Genomic DNA, 24657 nt, shown 5'->3' on the forward strand with positions numbered 1-24657 from the left:
GCTGTGCTCTGTGATCTTCATCAGTAAATGTTTTAGGTCCTCTTTACTTTCAGCAAGCAAGGTTGCATCATCTGCATATCGCAGGTTGTTAATGAGTCTTCCTCTAAGCATGACCATACACGACCATATAATAGATAATGTGCCCAGTATCACATGCAAAATAAGTGGTTGAGTTAGCATTTGAACCTGGATCTGTTAAATCCAGGGTCAGTTAGTTCTCTTTTGCTTACATAATGCTTCTTCCAAAAGAATCCCATTACTAATGTAATGACTTTTAAAAACTGTTAAATACTGCACATCTAAGCGATCAGAAGATGAATTCTCACATACAGAAAAACTGTTGTTCTGTGTTTCTAAACAGAAGAAAATTGTTTATTAGTTGGTCTCTGCTGAACCATGCAGTTAGGGAAATACAGCTGTCAAACTGACTGGCTGAGTTAGAGTCACGGTGAAGTAGTCTAAAGGCAGTTCAATTACAATATTTAATCAATGGCTGCATGTGAGCATTTTATGAAACATGTTAAATAGTGAATCTCTTGTTATGCAAGATGATGCAGATATATTCTTTTTTATAAGATAAACCTATATCCCTATTCAGTAATTTTCTTTAGAAAAAAAATGAATTCAACTCAACACATTTTTCTCAAGTGCCTTACTTTGAGCATAATAATAATAGCTTGAAAATGAGATATGTATGTCACATTACATAGATTTATTTCTATTTTTACTCACAAATTTTGTTCTTTTTCCATTTCAAGAACCACACTTGACTCTCTTTGTATGAATCCAAAAAGCTGGCAGGATGAGTGAATAGGAACCTGTCTTCTGAAACCATCTAGGAGTATAGCTGTTTGACAAATATAACAGAGTTTCTTAACATTATATTTCATGATTTAATACAATTTCCCAGAGAATATCATTTCTGAAAACAAAAAGAGTGAGCACATGCTTTATTTGAAGAGTCTGATAAAATGAGGGCTAGATATGGTGAACAAGGGAGGAAGAGCAGTATGTACTCTATTGGCAAGTTTGTAAAAACAACAAGAATAAACCCTCCTGCTGATATTTGCACTTGGCACCAAGAGAAGAACTAGGTTTTATAAAGCAGATTGTTGATTTTAGAGTCAAAACAATACATTAGTGTTCCTTCAAATTGTAGGACTTGTGATGGCTCATGCCCAAAGACAACTCAGACCTTTCAAATGCTTATTCACCAAATTTCTCCTTCTACATTCTCTTCTTTTTTACAATAAAAACCAGTTTTCATAGAGTCAATAGTGACTCATGATGACCCCATGTGTGTCAGAGTAGAACTGTGCTCCATAGTGTTTTCAGTGGCTGACTTCTGACAAGTAGATTCTTAGGTCTTTCTTCCAAGGTGACTATGGGTAAATTTCAACCTCCAACCTTTTAGTTAGCAGATGAGCACACTAATGGTTGGCACCGCCATCACTCGAATTGTTGTTTTTGTTCAGTGCCATCAAGTAGGTTCCAACTCATAACGATCCTGTGTAGGGTTTCTGAGAAGCAGTTGGTGGGAGTGAACTGATAACCTTGCCCTTGAAGTTCAGTGGTGATCCTTCAGCGCCACACCAGGAGCCCATGGACTCCAGTAGTATGCAGAAAATGAGAAGGAGGTACCTTGAGACTTTTTTACTTGTTCATCCAGGATAATGTACCATTCTACATTTATTCTTTAATCTAGAGGTATTTCCTTTATTAATTTCTATTTAAATGAGTTCACAAAAAGTTGATCTTAATAGGAATCCTCAGACATAATGTTTTATGTATTATATGTATACACACACATGCGCGCACACACACTCTGGTTATATTAAAACGCCCATCTATGTCCACAGATGATGACAATATTAAGTGCAGGTGAAATGATTCTGTTGAATAGATGAGTAACACTGGATTGTGTGGCAAATCGTTTGCAAGTCAGCCATGGTTCTGCCTATGAAATAATCCAAGACAGACTTGGGTTTTGAAAAGTTTGGACAAGATGGTACCGAAATAACTCAAAGAAAAGTATAAACAGAAGTGCTAGGATATCCATACACAAGATTTAGACTGATACTCAAAGGAGGGTAAAAGTTTCTTTTAAAATAATTGTTACTGGGGACGAGACACAGATTCATTATTATGAGCCTGAGAGTAAATAGCAGAGTATGGAATAGAAACATCCTCTATTGCCAACCAAGAACAACTTCAAAAGTCAACTATCAACTAGAAAACTGATGCTTACAATTTCCTGGGAGCCACGAGGGCCAGTACTAGACCACTAACAATCAACAGTGCTTGTTACAGCAGGATGCTCACTGAAAAACTGAAGCCTAAGTTTGGGGATAAACAGAGAACTCTGCTATCCAAGGGCATTGTGATCTTGCATGGGCAATACACATCCCCACACCTCTGCCCACACCATTGACACTGTGCAAGAAACTTCATTTTGAGGTGTTAAAGTATCCCCCCTATAGTTTTGATCTTGTTCCTTTGGACTTTCACCTGTTTGGTCCCCTGAAAGCATCCATTCAAAGCTGAAGATTCACCTCTGATGAAGTGAAGACAGCTGTGCATTTGTGGCTTGCAGCTCAGCCTAAAACAGTGTTTAATAAGGGAATATGAAAGTTTGTAGACAGACAGACAAAGTGCATTGAGAGCAAAGAGATTATGTCAAAAATATGTATTTGTCTTTTCTAAAAGTTGATTAAAATAAATTTTACAGCCAGAGTGCAGATCATTTTTGACTCAACCTTGTATATATAAAATCTTTATTCTGCTTGACTATAAACCTCTTGAGGGCATTTGGTTCCATACTACAGATGCCTGTCACAATGTGGCATACAGACAGTGCTGGATAAATATTTATAGTCAAATAAATAGAGCCCTTCATCATGACTTGACTGAAAAGGAAAGTAGTAAGATTCCAGAAACAGTTGGAAGTTCAAGTGAATAGGCCACGAGCCATCTCACCAGGAAAGTGAGAACCATGAAAAGGTAGAAACTTGCACTGCTCTGATATAGAGACAGAAGGTGGGGTACCACACAGACTGCTGGAAAGAAAGGAGAGCTGAGTACTGGTTCTGTCTCTGGCATCTCAGCTTTATGACCCTGAGGCATCTCTATGAGTTTTCAATTTTAAAAAGTGAGACTAGAAGTCTGTTCTTAGCCCTCCTCATAGAATGATTATAAGGATGATAGGATACAGTGTACATGAAAGATTTTGCATAAATACAGTCAAACCCTATAGCATTGTAAAACTATAGCAAATGAATTCCTGCTTCTCCTGTGAAGAAACATGCACATGTTTATACAGTTTTATGTTACTGTGGCAGACTGCCCCAGAATCCTCCTCTTTCCCTGGGTAGGTGGAGGTCATCCAGCTTGGAGAAACCACTGGTTGGGAGCTGTCTAGTTGCAGCTGGTTTCATCTACAGTTTTTCCAGAGAGGAGAATTTCTTTTTCTTTGAAAATAAATGATAATTTCCAAGTATGTTTGTATTTTATGATGATACTGTCTCACAAGTGAAAAAGAACAACTTGGGAAAATATAGAGCAGCACAATGAATATTTAAAGGCAAATACACCGACAAGAAAAAACAGAGATAAAAATGACAAGTAGTATGTGTGTGTGTGCGCAATGTGGGTGTGTTGTATAGTGTATGGAGTAAGGGATTATGGGTGTTTGCTGTGTGTGTGCTGAGGGTATAAAGCTGAGAATATTGTCACAGGATTTCTGAAATGCAGCCAGGGAAAACTGCTCTTCCTCTCAGCTGGAGTCCTTCAATGAGATAAAAGCAGGGGTGCCTATCAGCCCCCTGAGATGCCTGTGGTGCTGTAGCTAAGGACATCCTTTTCAGAGGTTGAGGACAAGCTGGTTTCTGTTATAATAAAAGGCTTCTAGGAAATACTAGTTAAGTTTCCTCAGAAACAAAGGGAATGAAAATAAACTTTATTGACTGGTAGTAATGAAAACTTCCTTTAGATTAAAACGCAAATGAGCAGAAGGAGGAAAAAAGAGAACATAGGTTTATGGGCCTTCAACAGTGGTTGCCCAGTGAATGACCCCATTCTGTATGTGCTTCCATTTCTCATTCTACATTTTGGGAAGAGGAGACAAGCTTGTTCTAGTTGGATCCAAGGCTTACTACTTCCAGGATTCAGTGTGTGTCTTCAGAACCTGACAGGAAAGAGAAGAACCTTGGATCAAATACCTCCTATGCATTGGCACTTTGCTAGGTGTTTTGTGTACATTTTTAGTGAATACTTGTATCAAGGTAATAAAAGTGCTAATATTCTCAGCTTTACAGATAAATAATCAGAGTCTCAGGTTTAGGAACGTACAACCTCCTCTCAACCCTGTCAACCTGCCTTCATTGGTCATATGCCTTTCAAGAGTCAGAATGGAAGAGTAGAAATTTCGAGGTCCCTTTTATCCTCTCTCCATCATTTTAGGGACAAGCTCTGGTAGTGTAGTGGTTACAAATTGGGCTGTGAACCACAAGGTCAGCAATTCAAAACTACCAGCTGTTCCATGGGAGAAAGAGGAGCCTTTCTACTCCCATAAAGATTTATGGCCTCAGAAACCCTGTACAGGGTTGCTATGAGTCAGAACCAACTAAACGGCACATAACAACAGCAATCTATGCATGCATAATTTTGGCCATTATGAAGACATAGAAACATACTCCTAAGAGAAATTATAAATCACAAATATGATGTTGTTAAGTACCTTTCAGTCACTTTCAACTCATAGCGACCCTATATAGAATTTCCTAGGAGTGGCTGGTGGTTTTGAACCACCAATCTTGTAGTTAGCAGTCCAGATGGAAACAAATCAAATGTGCTAGTTTCTAGTGGCACATAAAAATTTAATTCAGAAGATATATGGAACCTAATCTTTAATTTTGAAGACTGGTTGAATGAAGTGAAATACTCAAGCATTTAACCTGTTCTTTCTCGATAAACAGTTCCATCAGGTAACCAAAGAGTACACGAAGAGGTTTCTCTTTATAGAAGTATGCCTACAAATCAGTGGAGAAAGAATGATCCAGTTGGAATTTCACCATTTTGCAATCCAATTGGCTCAATGGCAGACAACCATGAGAGCAATGTATTAAGGGTGTAAACCCAGAGCAGCAGTGAATGCTTCTAAGACAAAAATACAGAAAGCTGGAAAATACTCAATTCTTGATGAAGCACACCTCATCCCGTAAGAAGCTGCTTTCCTCCAATAATCAAATCTGTCTCTGATTAAGCTTCTAGATCCAACACCAATTTGGAAGGAAATACAGAAGGCAGAAAAAAAAAAAAGTTAAACTATGCCATGGAAATGCAATCACTAAAATTTCAGACAAGGGAAAGGATGAAGAGATGAGCTGGTTTCTTTAACAAATACATTGCAATGTGGCAAAAAGAGATTTAGGGTAAAACTATAAGTTAAAACAGACACTCCTGTTGTTGTTGTAAAGTGCCATTGAGTCAGTTCCGACTCATAGCGACCACATGAAAGGTTTTCAAGGAGGGGCTTGGAATCGACCTTGAGATCAGGTGCTTATCCTCTGGCACCATATCAGGACTGCCTAAGACACCACGACTCTAAAATAGACAGACATGATGTAAAACAGGCTAACTACAGTGCTTAGAGATGCATATTTGGGTGAAAATTCTACAGAAAAGTTAAAAATTGATTAGCATAAAAGTCAAGGTTTCTTGGCAGGAAAGGACTATGTTTAGGAGAGAATAGGTGGAGGGTTCTTGAGGTATCTGTTGTTGTTTTGTTGTTAAGTACCATCAAGTTGGCTCTGACTCATAGTGATCCTATGCAGGGTTTCCAAGGAGCAGCTGGTGAACCTGATTTGTGGTTCTAACCGACCTTACTGTCCAGTGCATTACCCCATAAATACTGCACCAGTTGTCGGTTCCAACTCACAGTGACCCTGCACAGGGTTTCCAAGGCTGTAAATCTTTAAGGGAGCAGAAAGCCTCATCTTCCTTCTGTGGAACTGCTGGTAGTTTAGAACTGCTGACCTTGAGGTTGGCAGCCCAACTCGTAACCACTATGCTACCAGAGCTCCTTTCTTGAGGTATCGAGGAAGGTCTAATTCCTTCCATGTATGGTGGTTTCTAGGGTATTCCCCTTTAATAACTAAGTTGTACATTTGTGCTGTTGAAACAATAAGCTTATATACACATGTTTATGTGTGCATACAGACTCCCAATGAGATGCACTGACACAGTGAGGCAACAATGGGCTCAAGCGTAACAATTGTGAGGCTGGTACAGGACTGGGCAGTGTTTCATTGTGTTCTACACAGAGTCACTAGGAGGTGAAAGTGACTTGACTGCACCTAAAAACAACATGTGCATACATATGTGTATCTAAGCATGTGTGCCCATGTACACACATTCACATATACACACATCTAGTGTGGCACAGTGGGTTAATGCACTAGACTGCAAAGTCAGTTTGAACAGCAAGGTTGGTGATTCAAGCTCACCAGTCGCTCCTTGGAAACCCTTTAGAGGGTCACTATGGGTTGGAACTGACTCGATGGCACGTACCAACAACAATACATTCCTATAGGATCTCTGGTAGTGTAGCGATTACTAGTTGGGCTGCTAACCTCAAGGTCAGCAGTTCGAAACTACCAGTGGTTCTGTGGGAGAAAGATGAGGCTTTCTGCTCCTGTAAAGATTTACAGCCTCGGAAACCCTGTGCAGGGTCGCTATCAATCAGAACCGACTCCATGAGACACCACCACCATATACTACTACTCTCTTTGTTGCTTCAACCACAGATTTTTAATTGACAATCTAAGACTCTGAGAGATTTAGGCCATGTCCTTGAGCTTGTAATGCGCTTCTGGGGAGAATTCCTTTTAAAATCTGGCTTATTTAAAATGAAAATCCTAAGACTGTCTCTTAATAAATTGTCAATTTCAATTTGATTTAACAAATAATAGCATCTGATACCAAAAATATGCCAAGAATGATTTTCACATAGATGCCCTGAATATTCCAGGGAATCGTTCTGGTTCTGCCAATTCTAAGGCCCAGGTGGCCTTTTTATCTTTTCATCTTTATCTACCACCGGCCTTTCATCATCCCAGTTTCTTTCCCATAGGCTGGGGGCTGCATGGACTGTGACACAGAAGTCACCAGGGAAGACTGTCATCAGACCATTGTAGAAAAGCAACTTTCCATTCAAAGTCCCTCAAACACTTCTTCCAAAGGACCAACCTTAATTCTTCATCCTGTACATCAATTCAAATCCTTCTCTAGAGGGACAATCCAGAGCCCTGAATTCTCTCCGGCAGGTCTCTGTTCACAAACCTGAGGGATAAGTTCTGTGGATGAATCAGATGTCCTACCACTCTCATTAATTGTGTTCTTTTCTGATCAATTCATTAAAGCACCACATGTAGAACAGTTTGCAGTCTGTGAAGACCTTTCCTATATATTCTTTCATTTTCATGTTTTTGAAAAAAAAAATTTACACTCATGACTCAGATTTAACTTTGTATATAACAGTAGTATATACAAAGGCATCTAAATCTGTGCTTCTCAATCTGGGCTGCAGAGAATCAAGAGGGAGATGTTGAAAACAATACTGGCTGCACAGAATCATCAGGGAGATACTTCTAAGGGCTTCCTCTTAAACCAAATGAAACAAGAAGTTGGGTAGTAGAGCCTGAGTCTCAGGTGATTCTGCACACAACCAGAATTGAAGCCACCACGTGGAATTTTTTTTTTTTTTTTTTTTTTAATAACCAAAATGTGTTTATTGGGATGGTTTCCCACTCATGTTGATTCAGGGTGCTTATAGTGTTGCTTCTATCTGAAAGAACATCCCCTGTAAGTTTTTATTTTCCTCTTGTAGACTGACAGAGAACAGTGGAGCAATTAACACATAAAACTACAGTTTGTGCATTGCTAAAGACCATGGTGATTTTATAGCATTCTGGGCATTTCACATCCATGAAGTAGGAATTGGGGCTCTGCACCAGGCTCTTCTTATGTTTCTTCTTCTCCTCTTCTGGAGAGGGATGAAGGCGATCTTTTGAAAGAGGCATGATTGCATGCATGGTCTTTTGGCAGTGAAGACCTCCCATGTGCCTCTTAAGGCACTGCAGAATGAAACACTGGACCGCAAGGTCGAGTTGAATCACGAGGTTGGAGGTTCAAACTCACTAGCTGCTCCTGGAAAACCCTACATAGGGTCGCTACGAGTCAGCACTGACTTGATGGCACTTAACAACAACAAACAAATATATATAAACAATCCCAGGCAGTTTGATATTTTACACTTATATATACACACACACATACATTTTTCTTTGTGTAACTTGCATTTGTTATATATCGTACATATTTTCCAACATAGTTCCTTCCTTCCTAAATAACTCATATTTTTGTTGCATGCAGTTTATGTGAACTCTCAGAAATATCCTCTGTAAATCCCTCCATGAGTTAAAAAATGAGGTAATATAAAGCAATGGGCAAAGGTGCCAACTCTACTACTTGTTAACAATGTAAAACTGGGAGAGGGTTTAGCCTTTCTTTTCACACACATAAAGTTATCTTCTCAGGATTACTGTGAAGATAAGAAACAGTGTTCAGGAAGAACCTAGTCCATTATGACCGCTCAAAACCTAGAGGCGCATTGTATCTTATTATGAACTCCCTTGAGAACCACTGAGGACTTTTCTGTGGGGGACTATGTAATTAGCACCAGCCCCACCCATGTTCTAAAGTTCTTTCCAGAATGTTTTATATTATTTTGTCAAAATGCTAAGGATTCTTATAGTAGGGCAATTTTTTCTGCAGTCACATGAATTTAATGTGAAAATACATATAAATATACAAATGCTCATATTTTATATGATTATATTTAAATTCATACTTGTATATTATTTCAAATACCTCTCCTGTGGTCTCCCTGAGTTTGACTGGAATGCTTATTATAAGCATTTGTGCTATTCAAAACTAGCAAAATGTTCCCCATTGGCATGGGACTGTTCTGGTGGGAAAGGGTCCAGTGTAGGCTGTTTGATCAGCTCATTCACTCTAATCCTTCAAGGAGCACTTCTTCTACCTGCCAGAGCCTCTCCCTTCGAAGTCAACAGAGCCCCGCCAGCACAAAGAGTGAGAAAGAGACTGAACAAAGGTACACTACCTTCTATGAGTCACAGCATGGGCCTTTAGACCTGAGTTCCAAAGTTGTGCTCTCCTGGGAGAACTCACGCTTTTCATTTGACCTAAAAACTTCCAACTATTAAGCTTTTCTATCCTGACTATGAAATTGTAATACAAAATATTACAACTGCACAGAAATAGAAGATGTTTCATATGCATGGTTTTGGTAAATTGGTTCCTCTGGATTATTAAAAAGTCACAATAATTTTTACTAGGATTTTTATGCTCTGATAATCCAAAGTATGGCTAGAAATATGAATTGCAGAATCATTAATTTAATCAAAGAAAGTCAATCATGTTGAGAAATTAGCTTTGCTCTTAGTTAGTTGCCCCAAGTTGATCCCAACTCATGGCAACCCCATGTATGCAAAGTAGAACTGCTCTGTAGGCTTTTCAGGGCTGTGACCTTTTAGAAGCAACTGTTAACCAAGCCTACTTTCTGAGGCTTTGAATGGCCAACCTTCTGGCAATTAGGCGAGCTTTTAACTATTTGTACCATCAAGTAGCTCTGCAAATACGATTTGTCCAGAGAAGAGAAAATTACTATTAAAAGGATCCAGACTTTTAAAAATCATCATCATAATATCAGTGTTATTCTGTGCCATCTTAAGCAGATGTTTTTGACCAAGTTTAACACTGTTGGTGAGTTAAGGTCATCACAGTCAAAACCAAGGGTACAACAACATTCTTATACTAAATAACCTCTGTTCTTGTTGTTTGTTTTTAAGTACCATAAAGTCGGTTCCCTCTCATAGCAACTGTGCAAGGTTTCTGAGGAAAAGCTAGTGGGTTGGAATCTCCAACTTTGTGATTCACAGCCCCGTACTTATCCTATAGCACCACTAAGAGCTCTTAAATGCTATTTCAGCTCTCATTGCTGTTGCCATTGTGGTTCAGATAAGGTCTCTATGCAAGTTCTAACTTTATTGTAAGGAAGCAGCCAAAGACAAGACATATGAATGGGCCTAGCTGTGTTTCAATAAAACTTTATTTAAAAACACAGGCTATGGTTTGGATTTTGCCTGTAGTTGTAATTTGCCTTCCTCTGGTCTAGATAACTTTACTGATCTATAATAACTTTCATTATTCTACAGGCCTAGCACTGTGCTGAATGTATTGTCTTGGGTATGAAGGAAGGAGTGATGATCTTTTGAATCAACTAATAGTAGACAATAAGGAGCTCTGGTAGCATAGTGGTTACAAATCGGGCTGCGAACCTTAAGGTCAGCGGTTCGAAACTACCAGCCGCTCCGCAGGAGAAAGAGGAGGCTTTCTACTCCCGTAAAGATTTACACCCTCGGAAACCCTGTACAGGGTCACTATGGGTCGGAACCAACTCGACGGCACTTAACAACAACAACAACAATAGTAGACAATAATCAAGGATTTGCCATCAACTCTTATTTCACAGTCTTATCTGCTAGCTAACATCAAATTCTTCATTATTCTTTGTTCCAAATTGGTAACAAAAGCTACGGAGTCTATTCAGAAACACTCACTCCAGAAAGTAGAGTTAACCCTTGAGGAAAATGTTGGTGCAGAGAGATTTGTGGCTCCATTAAGAAGAATGTTGGCTATAGTAATTTGCCAGAAATGGGGTGATCACATTTTTATTTATTTATGATTGAGTTTTTTTGCTTTTTAAGTTTGAGGTTAAAGTTGAATATTGAAACGTGCTACTCTAGAGCTTCCTGTCAATATTTTTTAAAGTTGCATCACAGGGTAGATAGTTGGCATGAGGTCCAACATGCATTCTGAAGACTAACTAAACTTCTTCCAAATAAGGGAGACAGATGTTTTTAGTGTAGCTTTAGTTTGTTTTTAAAAGACTGCACTGTATATCAGAGAACCCAAACTGTTATAGATTTTCAAAATGATGTGTTGGGGAGAGTGACTGGTAGGTCCAAACCTCTAGCCTTTCAGTTAGCAGCCAAGCGTTTTAACCATGATGCCATCGGGCCTACTAAATGAAATAATACTAAACCAGAAACAATGAAGGGAACAATTAGCAAAATTTCTTTGGTCTCTAAAGAAATTTTACATCGTTAATCTGACTCTGTCACTTGGATAATGGTGCTCCAGTTGACAAATGAAGTGGTCACGTGGCTGAGACACAGAGAAATGCAAAGCCCAGTCTCTGACTAAATTTGCCCCTGGACTCACATATATTTGTGGTCACTCATCTTGATGATATTGGGAACAGGTAATACTTCCTCAGCATTCTGTTTGTGTTTTAACTTAAAGACGTCATCTCAACACAGGGAACCATGATTCATGTGTGTTTTCAGACATTCTATTGAATCCAGAGTCCTTATGCATTCTGTGTGGAATACTTTATTAAGTGAAGAGTTCCTTGATGAAGGAAAGACCTTTTCAGGAATTCAAAGGACTTCCTAGGAGTATAACTGTCCCTGTGTCTAGACCACTTCCCTTTGTGGGTGAAGAGATGGCACAACTTCTGCAACTTAGGGAGCTGGCAGCCAAAACCCGAGGGGCTCGGCATGATCCCATTGTTTTGTGTAAAAAAGGAAATATACATCTTCTCTAAACGAATGTGGAACATATGATAAGATACTGTTTAAAGTGCTTAGAATATATATGTCAGTGTACAACAGACAGAAATACTTACCCTTCTGGAGTTTTCACTCTAGTGGGAAAGAGAAAGTAATGAAATATGTAATTGATTTGGTATATTGAAAGGTATATATGGTATAGAAAAATTATATAAGAGAAAAGGGAATGCAGGTATAATTTTTTGTTGTTTGGTTTTATTTGGTAATTTTCATAGTAATCACTGTATGTCAAGAAGGCATAGAGTGCCATTTCTAAGACTTTGATAGTGTACCATGCCTAGTATTCAGAATATATATTACAAGAACCTTGAACTAGGAGAGAGGTGCCCTCAGATCAGCTGTTTCCTCCAGCAAAGCACATGGCCTCTCTCTGTCTTCATGTCTTCATGTTTAAGGTAGGACACTGACTTTGATAATGTATTCCTATGGTCCTTTCTGGTTTTAATACCATGATTCTATGACGTTAAGAATTAACCATCAGCTTACTTTAAAAAGAAGTCAACAACCATGAAAGAATAATTTCAGGGAAAATCCAGTAAAGCCCCTTCTTTTCATGAAATTCCTTGTAACCTATTTGTACATTATTTCAGTAGCTCTGGGGACAAGAATTGTCCCATGCCACATGCTTGGGACTGACTACTACAATAGCGCTAAGCATGATTCCAGCACTCAGAGTAGCCCTCAGTCTAGGTCTGAGTGGTAAATGTGCATGGAGAAAAGTCAAGCCAAGATTTGGGTAACTTCCTGGAAGCTCTTAGGTGTCTAGCATCCACAGCACACTAGCACTGTGGCGGTACTCACCCCACCATATTTTATTTTCCAGAAGTAATAATTAATGTAGTTCTGGGTGATGGTGCTGTTCTCATTGTTAAGTGCCATTGAGTCAGTTCCGACCCATAGCAACCCTGTATAGGGTTTCTGAGGAGCAGCTGGTGAGTTTGAACCACCGACATCATGGTTCCAATGACTTTGCAGTCCAGCACATTAACTCACAGTACCACACCAGGAATCCAATGATGCTGTAACCTACCACTGAATTCGTGGCAAGTCTATGTATGAGAGAACAGAAGTCTACTTGTTCCTGCACCATTCCCAGGACCAGTGGGGGATTGCATCATTGTGATCTATATGCTTTTCAATGGTTGATTTATAAAAGGAGATCCCAGGAATTTCTTTCTAGTTTAACTTAGTTAGGAAGCTTCACTAGGATCCGTTCAGCCTCAGAGCAAAATGTGAGTTTCTGCTGGTAGATGGGAGGCTGTTTGTGCCTGACGTGCACTGGCCAGGAGTCAAACCTGGGTCTTCCACATGGAAGGTAAACATCTAGCTTGGAACCACCAGTGCCTTCGCATCATCTACTGCACCTCTCCAAACTTCATCCCAATGTAATTTTTGTGCATCTCATTGAGCTTTTGTGCTGTGTCCAAATTATATTAATTTAGTAACTGATTATCTTTGAATGGTTTCTCCAGCTTACATGAAGCTTAGAGAAAAGTGGTCTGGCCTGGGAAACTGATAAGGGGTGTGTGGGAGTGGGTTACCTTTATAGATTGCTTCAGTTAGGGCTCTAAGTGAAAACACTTAATAGACATAGGCTAGAATTCTATTCCCAGACACATAACCCTATTATTCTCCCCTGCCAACTTAGAAAAATCTCCATCCTAAAGCATCAGCAATTTACACATTTGTACCCAAACATTAAGTCCTAAGAGGTCACAGTTTAATATTTTATTTAATATAAAATAAAAAATTTATTTAATAAAAACTTGTTCAGTCATGTTTTAACAGTAAGAAATTAAGCGAGCAATAGAGATTTCAACCAGAGAACTCAAAATTTCTTTGGAGAAGCTTAAAACATCAATTTCAAAAAAAGAAAGGAGGCTAACAATTAAAATTCAAGAGGGAAGTTTAGCTGGGAGGGAACCATCTGAGCCAGACAATTTCTGATACTGGTAAACTGGAGGTGGACAAACAGTTATAATATTACTATCTATGTTGTATTGATATTTGGTCAGTTAGATACATTAGAAATGACTTCTGAAGGTGGATGGCATCTGTTTTAAAATTATCCTTGGCATATCTGACAGAAATGGATACTTCACTGATGTTTAAAAGACTATACAGCCATCAACTAGTTAACTACCATAACTAATGCTGTGGAAAACCAGTCCCTATCACCTTAGCAGTTCGAAACTACCAGCGGTTCCACAGGAGAAAGATAAGGCTTTCTGCTCCCATAAAGATTTACAGCCTCTGAAACCCTAGGCAGGGTCACTACAAGTTGGAACCGACTCCATAGCACATAACAACCACCACCACCATCACCTTAACACTGTTTCTTTTGCCTGCAGGTGTGGCAGCAAGAAGTGCTGGGGAATTAATATCCTGTTGTACCCTAGAATGGAAGGAGCTCTGGTAATGTATTGGTTACAAATTGGGCTGCTAACCTCAGGGTCAGCAGTTCAAAACTACCAGCTGTTGCACGGGAGAAAGATGAGGCATTCTGCTCCCGTAAAGATTTATACCTCAGAAACCTTGTAAAGGGTCGCTATGAGTCAGAACCACCTCCACGCCACCTAACCACCAAACTTCCTAAATTCCTTCTGTGGTGCTATGCAGTAATGCTCTAGACTGCAAAGTTGTCTGAACCATAAGGTCACCGGTTCAAGCTCACCAGTCACTCCTCAGAAACCCTATACAGGGTCGCTTCAGTTGGAAGTGACTTGACGACACTTAACAACAAGTCTCCTAAACTGTGAGCAAATAAATGCCTATTACAGTCACCCACTTGTGGCATTTCTGTTGGAAGAGCATCGGATAATTAAAACATTTTCTTTCTCACTGCTCTGCTGTGTTACTGTAGTTTCCTGCACCTCCCACTTAGCTACTTGCAACTGAATTTTTATCTAAGAGTCTGTTTCACTGGAATCCAAACTAGGAAAATGAAGATACATCTGGAATGTTTATTTTTTGGGGGGCCTATAATACCTTCCTTTGAATGATATGATAATAGCAATGCATAAGGATGGTCTACTTGAAAATAAGTACTATGGGGAAATACCTATCTACCAAATACAGTAAGTCAGAACTTAATCTATTAATTAAACACCTGATAACCCACTCTCTGAGTAGATGTTGATCATAATGAAGCATTTTAAAATGACTTGAAGCAAACAGGAAAACAGATCAAATATCATCACAAAACCCCAATCTTATTTACATTCGATCACTAACCAAATAATTGATTCACAATAAAACTACAAACACCTAGAAATTAGCAGAAGGCATATATTTCATATAAGATACATTGTAGTTTATAAAAGTGGATATTTTATACAAGTTGTTTATATTGTTTTATCAAAAATTATGAATTTTCCTTTAAAATAAGTGATTAAAGATGAACAGAATTTCTAAATGAAATTTTAATTTAGATTTAATATCCTTTTTTTTTTCATTCTGGAAATTAAACTATAATTTCATTATAGGTCAATGGTAAAATAGAATCCACTGAACTGAAATTCACTACTGGGTTTAATTTTTAATATACCTTTGTTCCAAAGAAAGCATTTAAAACTCATTGAACTTTATTGGGTGCAAAGAACATGATTGGGGACTAGGCAAAGATAAAGAGAATAATTACAGGAATGAGATTTAATGGACTTATCTGAAATAAATTCAGAAGTTGAATATGATATTGGGGATAACTAGGCAACTATCGCAAGTACTTTTTTTTTTTTTTTTAATGTTTCAATCTTTTTAGGAAATATAATTTTAGCAAGATACTATTGAAATCTAGGAACCAAATTCAACGAGTTTAAAAATGGATTTTTCTAGCCCTTGAATAACTGTAAAGAAAGCTTTTTTTTTTTTAAATAAATTATAGTATTAGAAATTGAGTTTATAACATGCTGCAAGTTTTAGTTTTAGATTTCAAATATAAGGCCTGAGTTGATGAGGCAATAGCAGGCTCTCAGTAAATAAATATCTTCAGGTAAAACTGAAAGAGAGATGATCATATCAGGACATATAAGGAGTCCTGGTGTGGCGCTGTGGGATAATGCACTGGACCACAGGGTCAGTTTGAACTACAAGGTTGGCAATTCAAATTCCACTACTTGGAAAACCTATACAGGGTTACTATGAGTTACAACCAACACGAAAGCACATAACAAGAACAACATGTTGTTGTTGTTAAGTGCCGTTGAGTCGGTTCCGACCCATAACGACCCTGTACAGGGTTTCCGAGGGTGTAAATCCTTACGGGAGTAGAAAGCCTCATCTTTCTCCTGCGGAGCGGCTGGTAGTTTCGAACTGCTGACCTTAAGGTTTGCAGCCCAATTCGTAACCACTACGCTACCAGGGCTCCTTAAGAAAGAACATAGGCAGAATAATTATCTATTTAGGTGATGATGTTTCTGTGATACTGTAGCGGCAGCTTCTGTACCAAGAAATATCCTTTGCCTTTTAATGACTAATATCAAAATTCATTTTTAGAGTCACAGTTTAATCCTTTTGGTTAAAACCTTAATTTCACTTATGGAAAATATACATGGGAGGCACATGAAAAGATGCTACCCTTAGTAAAAATCAGTGTCCTATTTTCATCACACTCATTGGTACATGCTTTGAGAATAAGTCAGGAAAACCAAGAGAAGCAGATAACACCACTGAATGTTCAAAGGGGCCCAGACCAGAGCAGCCACGTGACAACACAATACTGTGTTTCACAGGGATCAGTAATATTCAACACTGCAATCTTCATTAATACACGATAAATCCAAGTTGTAAAGTTAAATAATAACTTACTTATTGTCTAATTATATAGATAATTTAAAATGTTTCTTGGGATGTATTTTTTAACTGACTCCTGGTGTAGCAATGTAGAATCAGCACTGGACCACAAAGTTGGAAGTTCAAACTCACTAGCTTCTCTTTGGAAATCCTACACACTATGAGTCAGAACTGACTCAACGGCACTTAACAATAAAAACAATATGCATATATGTACAGGATGTTGTCGTTAAGTGCCAGTGAGTCGGTTCTGACTCAGATTGACTCTGTACAGCATTCCCTAGGAGTGACTCGTGAGCTTGAACTAGCGACCTTGCAGTTCAAAGTGACCTTTCAGTCCAGTGCATTTACTCGTAGCACCACACCAGGACTCCTATGTATAGGATCTGTTAGTGTTTTTACATGCTGTGGAGTCGGTTCTGACTCATAGGGACCCTGCACAGGGCTTCTGAGGCTGTAAATATTTACGGGAGCAGAAAGCCTCATCTTTCTCCTGCAGAACAGTTGGTAGTTTCAAACTGCTGATTGTGAGATTAGCAGCCCAATTCGTAACCACTACGTTACCAGAGCTCCTTATGTATAAGATGTAGGTATATATAAGTATATATATTTATAATTGTTATTCTTAAGTGCTGCTGAGTCAGTTATGACTCATAGTGACTCTCCATAGGACTGCCAAGACTGTACATCTTACAGGGGGAGCAGAAAGCCTTGTCTTTTGCCCACAAATTCATATATAAAATGTATATATACACATATATAAAAGAGCATTTTCTTTCTTACTCTGAAAATCAGTAGTCCTGGTGTGTTACTGTGGAATAAGCACTGGGCTACTAACCATCGGGCTGCGAACCTTAAGGCCAGCAGTTCAAAACTACCAGCTGCTCCGCGGGAGAAAGATGAGGCGTTTTGCTCCCGTAAAGATTAACAGCCTCAGAAACCCTGTGCAGGGTCGCTATGAGTCGGAAACGACTCCATGGCACACAACAACAACAACAACAACTAACCATAAGGTTGGTGATTCAAATCCTCCAGCTCCTCCTTGGAAACCCTATACAGGGTCTCTGTGAGTCAGAACTGACTAAATAGCACTTTACAACAACAACAAATATACATAACTTAAGGAAACTGAGAAAGGAAACTGTTAAGATATCTCTCTATGGAACATATCATAACAGCTGCTAACAAGAATTTCCTCCAAAGTAGGAAAAGCAGATAAGGGAACAAACACTAAGACCATAAACAACGTGATTTGATAACTTCTATGCTTTTTTAGTGACAAATTTATTGCTTAGAATGAGATGCTGACAAGCAATTACAATTGAGTAAATTGAAACATATAAAACAATAAAAAAAAATCATCAGATCACGGGTACGATGAAACAGATCTTAATCAGACAAGTGAATGCTGAACTTTTGGAAGGCTAATGTTTTAAGGTTCCTTTTGACTCCAATACAAACAGATTAATTTTTTAATTAAAATTTTAATTTAATTGACATTAATAATAATATTGAAATAGTATTCAAAGTATCTAAGTATTCAGTGAAGTTTGGGTTTTATTCCATTAAAAATTAATTTTCCTTGGCTTAAGAGGAATGTAAAATCAAGGAGTTGGAAAAAATTGGGAAAAGCGGGAAAGGGAGAAATATGACTAAACTGCAAAGGGTCAAGATCAAAAAGGGGTTGATAAAACAGTGATGAAATGCATCTCCAAACAGCATTTGAGGTCTCCACATTTATAACTCAGCTTTGTTATGGAGATTTATTTGGTTATATAGGGGCCCTGGTTATACTGGACTTCTGGTGTGGCACTGTGGATCAGCATTTGACTGTGAACCACAAGGTCAGCAGTTCAAACTCACCAGTGGCTCCAAAGAAACCAAGTACAGAGTCGCTGTGAATCAGAATTGACTCAATGGCACTTAACAACTGTAACAACAAAGGGGTTGGTGATGCTGGTGCTGGGATAAACACAGGAGTACTAGCAGCAAGTTTGCCATTTCAAATTCACACGGTGCTCCTCATGAGAAAGATGAGGCTTTCTGCTCAAGTAAAAATTTATAGCCAACAGAATTTTGTTATCTTGCCTGTTTTACCCACATGGCCTGAAGCAGCACTTCTCAAGAGCCTTTTCTTAGAATGTAAGCTCAATGAGGGATGGCTTTTCTGTCTATTCCATCCACAGGTATGTATTCTAAGTGTTTGTCTACAATGGACTGGGCACCGTGGCAAGCGTCTGCTTCCAAGGGTCAATAAAACCTGGGCTAAAGACACTTGTATTTCTCAGTGGGAGTTACTGGCATTTTGAGTGGAACAATGCTGCTTTGTTGTCTTCTTTTTGGTTTTGGTGGTACGAGAAAGACCATTTTGTACACTACAGATGTTGAACATTATCTAACTCAAAAACCAAAATCCAAACCCACCGTTGTTGAGCTGATTCATAGTGACTTTATAGGACAACAGAAGTGCTCTATAGGTTTCCAAAGTTGTGAATTGTTGCTGAAGCAGACTGTCACTTTTTTTGCAGGCTGAGTGGCTGGTGAGTTCAAACTGCTAACATCTTGGTTAGTACCAAACTGCTTTAACCACTGTGCAACAGGGCTCTTTGGTTATCACCTACTAATTGCTAGTGGCAGCCCCCCCAGTTGCCATGACAAAATAAAAACTTCTACATGTTTCCAATCACCTTCTCACAGGCAGTTTCACTCCCAGGTGAGAACTACTAACAGAAAACATACGGAGGTGAGTCAAAAATTATCCACAATCTAGCTGTAGAATGTATTGTAATCAACTTTTAGACAAGACACACACATCCTTTCTCGACACAATCGCCTTACTTTTCAATACACTTTGTCCATCTATCTGTCAGCAAGCTTTCATATTCCCTTATTTAAAAATGTTTTAGGCTGAGCTGCGAGTCATGAGTACACCGCTGTCTTCACTTCTTCATCAGAATCTTCATCCTCAAATACTTCTTTTAGGGGACCAAACAAGTGAAAGTCCAACGAAGGAAGATCAGGACTATGGGGAGGATGCTTAAATGCCTCAAAATGAAGTTACTGCAGAGTGTCAACACTGTAGGCAGAAGGGTGTGCATGTAAATTGTCATACAAGATCACAACACCCTTGGATAGCAGTCCTCTGCATTTAATTCCAACTGTAGGCTTCAGCTCTTCAGTGAGCATCTCACTGTAAGGAACACTGTTGATTTTCATGAAGCCTTTTTTCCTGATAGTGTTCCAACATTGGCCCATGAGAATTCCAGAAAACTATAAACATACATTTTCCAGCTGATGGTTGACTTTTGAACTTTTTCTTGGTCAGTGATTGAGGATGTTACCATTCCATAATCTGCTGTTTAATGTCAGGCTCATAGTGATGAATCCATGTCTCATCACCAAGAAAACAAAAAATATCGGTCCAAATTTTGTTTGCAGATATCTAAATGCTTTTATACATGCTCTTCCATGAGTTGTGTGAATACTGATTTTGCACAAACTTTTTGAAACTCAAGTCTGTCATGGATTATTTCACAAGCAGAGCCATGGCTGATTTGCAAATGAGTTGTCACATAGTACACAGTCCCTCTTCTGTTCGGCAGAATCATTTCACATGCACTCTCAATGTTGTCATTAGCCATGGACGTAGATGGGTGTTTTATAAGATAACTGGAATGCAGATAATATTTGACTCACCCTCATAGATGCGAAAAGAGATTTACTGAATGCTAATCAGTCCTGGTGTGGCGTTATGGGTTAATGCGTCAGACTGCAAAGCCGTTTGTACTGCAAGGTGGCGATTCAAGCTCACCAGCTGCTCCTCGGAAACCCTATACAGGGTCGCTATGGGTCGGAATCGACTCGACGGCACTTAACAACAATAATTATTAAATGAGGAGTCCTGGTATGGTGCTGTGGGTTAATGTGCCAGAATGCAAAGCCGTTTGAACTGCAAGGATGGCAGTTCAAGCTCACCAGCTGCTCCTCGGAAACCGTGTATAGGGTCACTATGGGTTGGAATCGACTGGACAGCACTTAACAACAACAATCATTAAATGACCATGATAGGTTTTATTATAACAAATCCTTATTAAATGCATATTGAAAGTTCACCTTTGGAGTCTATGCAAAATTCATTGAGTAGATTATCATTTTTTTAAATTTTTTTAAGTCAGAAACGATAGTTACATCATTTTCAGACATTTGAAGCTCACATATTTTGGTCTTGCACTGCACTTGAAGACGTTGCTGTGGAGCTGATGCCAACTCACAGTGCTACCATGAGTCAGAGTAGAACTGTGCTCCACATGGTTTTCAGTGGCATTAGATTGCCGGGAAGAATTACACATCAGGACATGTTATCAGGAGGAAGCAATCCATAGAGAAGGACATCATTCTTGGTAAGTAGAGGGTCAGCGAAAAAAAAGACTCCCCAAAATGAGAGTGGAATGACCACAGTTCCAGCAACAATGGGCTCAAACATAACAACAGTTGTGAGGCTAGCACAGGCAGAGTTTTGTTCTGTTGTGCATAGCATGGCTGAGTCACAGCTGACTTGATGGTGCTTAATAAAAACAGATTGTCAGTCTTTTTTCCCAAGAGTGTCTGGATGGACTTCAACTCCAATTCAAGTCTCCAACCCGTTAGTAAGCATTCTAGTATGTTAATCATTTCTATAACTCAGGGATTCCTAAATCTGTGCGTTGATGTCAGTTGATTATAATTCACACAGACCCCTAGAGAACTGACTAAATTGGAACATGGAGTTTCAAGTTTTTTCATATAGCTCCTATGTCAAGTAACTTTTCAATAACAGTTATATCTTTTAATGTAGCTGTAAATGCAGATTGATTTTGGATTAATTCTCTTTCCTAAAATCAAAAACTAGGGGAAAATGGTTTGAGATTGTTGGCAATAGTAAAACTCCTGAAGCAATCATTTCTTTGCTGAAAATGAATGAAAAGTAAGTAATTCATAATTCCATAAAGCTATGTCTTACCCAGGGTCACACAGCCAGTAGAACTCTTGGATGTAAAAATTTTTTCTTAAATTATCTGTACTGGTAGAAAAAATTAAGACTACCTAAATTATAATAGTTTGCTTATTCACTAGAATATTATGAAGTGAAAACTATGAAGAACATTGCTATAATAAAACAAACTTTTTCTAGGATTTTAAGAGTTTATATGACAGACACACAGTACGCTGGTGTTGCATTGCTTATGTTTTTGGCTGTCAAAGAAAGGTCTTTTGGTTTGAACCCACCAGCCACTTTGTGGGAAGAAAATGTGGCAGTCTGCTTCTGTAAAGATTATAGCCTTGGAAACCCTATGGAGCAGTTCATTCTGTCATATAAGCCTTCTCAAGTTGTAGTCAACTCAGTGGAAACAGGATTGGTTGGTTGGTTGTTTTTCTTGTTTGTTTTGACTTGGATATACCATACATTCAACAAGTTGAGAGAAAACAGGAAGTTAGTTAAAGTAAATAGAATTGGTGAGGGAAAAAGAATGTGCTGTGTGCCCTGTGGACCAATACATCAGACTGCAAAGCCGTTTGAACTGCAAGGTCGGTGATTCAAGCTCACCAGCTTGGAAACCCTATCCTGGGTCGGAATCAACTTCACGACACTTAACAACAACAACATGTGGAGGGAGATTAGTATAGACAATGTTCACCATAAATTCAGTTTTTAAAATGGAAGACAAGTGTCACTCAAAGTCTTCTAGGAATCAATAGAAAAAAGGGAGAAGTGACCAGCCAAAAGAGTTTCTGTGATCATATAACGAAAGATATATACATATACATTATTTGTTATTTATACACCTGATTATGTCTATCACAACTATATTCCCTCAATGATAAATCATAATGAGAATGCTGTGGAACATAATAAACAATATTCTCAACAACATCCAACATAACAGATAGCAACTTGCATATATAATGGTTAAGTTAAAAAAAACTACACTTAAAAATGACTATAATTACATAAAATTTTACATGCATATGGGCCAGAACCAAAATAAACTTGAGCAAAAGTGTACAGTGTCATTTTCTGGAGTTATATTTTATATCAATTGCTTATTTCTATATTCTGGACCATTTATGAACTATTTCTATTCAATAAATGTATGAATTAAAAGAAATCATGGGTTATGCTATCCAATAATAAACACAAGAAAATAATCTAAATTATAGTACCCACTTATCTTTATTTTGAATTCAGTCTCTGAAAACATAGTTAAGTCCATAAACTAATCAATAAATAATTTTAAAACTCACAAGCTTTTAAAAGCATAGCAAGGAAACTATAAAGTAAGTAGCTTATGAGGGACCCCAAGAAGCTACAGTGTTTTACTCTTATCTATAAATTATTTAATTCTGACAGATTGTTTAGTTATACTTAAAGAATCATACCATAGAGATTTCTGATTCCTACTCTTATATTTACAAAGTCATTGGGCAAATATCCTCCTTTATGTCCTATCACACCCCAAAGTAAAAAAGTACAGATATTAGATTGTGAGCATTTAAAGCTCTGTCATTACTGCACTTCTGTAAGACTCGTTAAATAAGCACTTTCAGAATAACTGCTGTGACTCTGTATTATGTCAACATGCAGAGTCTACCCCCAAGAGACTCCTTTCTCCCCCCACCCCCTTTCCTTGTCTGCTTTACATTAAAGGAAAACTTACACATCAGCAAATTCACAGGATTCCTTGACTATGTAATTGGAGACAACATGGGAACTTTCTTCCCAAAGATTTATTATTAACGAACACTACTGCGCCATGATACATTGAATTACATATTTTAATTTTCACTGAGAGACTGTATTTGGAAGCACAGTTTAGGAGTTTAGGGGGTGTCATTTCAAGTCCTTGCATAAATGATAGAGGGGCCATGATGGTGCAGTGGTTAAGCTCTCATTGCTAACCCACATCTCAGTGGTTAGAATCTATCAACTGCTCCATGGAAGAAAGATATGTCTGCCTGCTCTGTAAAGATTAAGCCTTGAAAAGCCAGCTTCTACTCTTTGCTCTAGGGATATTATTATATATCTATAACTGAATTAAAGAGTTTCCCCAGTGATATTTGCCCAGTTTATTACTGAAACACAGTTCAGCAAAGTGGTTTTAAAAGTCCGATGTGGATCTTTTCATTAATTCCTCCACATATGAGGGGACTTCAAAGAGTTTATGGAAAAAATCTATTGTCTTTCAACTCCACTTTTCCATGTACTTTTTGAGCCTCAGCCTTGTACTATGGAATGAAAATAAATTGGTAAACAGTTCTGGATTCTTTCATTCATTCAACAAAATTAGTGAGAATACCCCTGGAGAATGGCATCATCATATGCAAAACTGGAGATACTGTGGCACTTGTCCTCAAGAAGCAGACAATTTCAGAGGGATCGATGTTTAAACCACTGACCACATTATAAAATCGGACAAAATCCTTTATTAGAGAGATAATATGTCACAGACCTAGAGTCTGGTGTTGAACTGTCACTCAGAAATGCAGAGTATTATCCAACAAGCAATGTTGGATTATGTTTGCAATGTTGGGGTCCAATATTGATACTGAAAGAGTCTATATGAGAAATATGTTTGTCTGGGGCTTATCAAAATTTCCCCTGACCTGTTTATTGGACCACATAATCCTATATACATATGAAAGAAACATGAATAAGATCTCTAACGTATGTTGACAAACTCCAGACAGTATTGCATGAGAGTAGGTAAAAAAGTATTGTTCATACATGCATGAGTATTCCAAACCCAATGTGTTTATATATATCTGTGATCAGTGAATGGCTACAGACAAGTTTTCTCAGTAATACTCATGTCTTAGTCTGAGTGGAGTCACTTCAAAAACAGTTCCAATCCAAACAGTGATTTCTGAGCAGATCTAGTGGTCCAGTTGCATTCACGGCAGAGAGATCAGATCAGAAGGTTATGGTGACTGTTTTTTGAGATTCCAAAGAAGGAGTCTTGAAAGATTTTCTAAAAGGACATAGGATGATCACAGGAGTTTATAATGAAGACGTCTGAAGAAAAATAAGACTGCAATGGTGAGAAAATGGCCAGGA

The 24657-nt window shown here is 38.3% G+C and overlaps 1 protein-coding gene and 1 pseudogene across 2 annotated transcripts in view; both read right to left on the reverse strand.

The window, feature by feature from the left end:
- Positions 1-24657, reverse strand: part of RARB (retinoic acid receptor, beta) — a 621377-nt gene that overhangs the window by 563813 nt on the left and 32907 nt on the right. The window lies entirely within an intron of this gene.
- Positions 7807-8078, reverse strand: LOC102812234 (annotated as a pseudogene).

Source organism: Chrysochloris asiatica, unplaced genomic scaffold, assembly GCF_000296735.1.
Source record: "Chrysochloris asiatica unplaced genomic scaffold, ChrAsi1.0 scaffold00030, whole genome shotgun sequence".
Lineage (NCBI taxonomy): Eukaryota > Metazoa > Chordata > Mammalia > Afrosoricida > Chrysochloridae > Chrysochloris > Chrysochloris asiatica.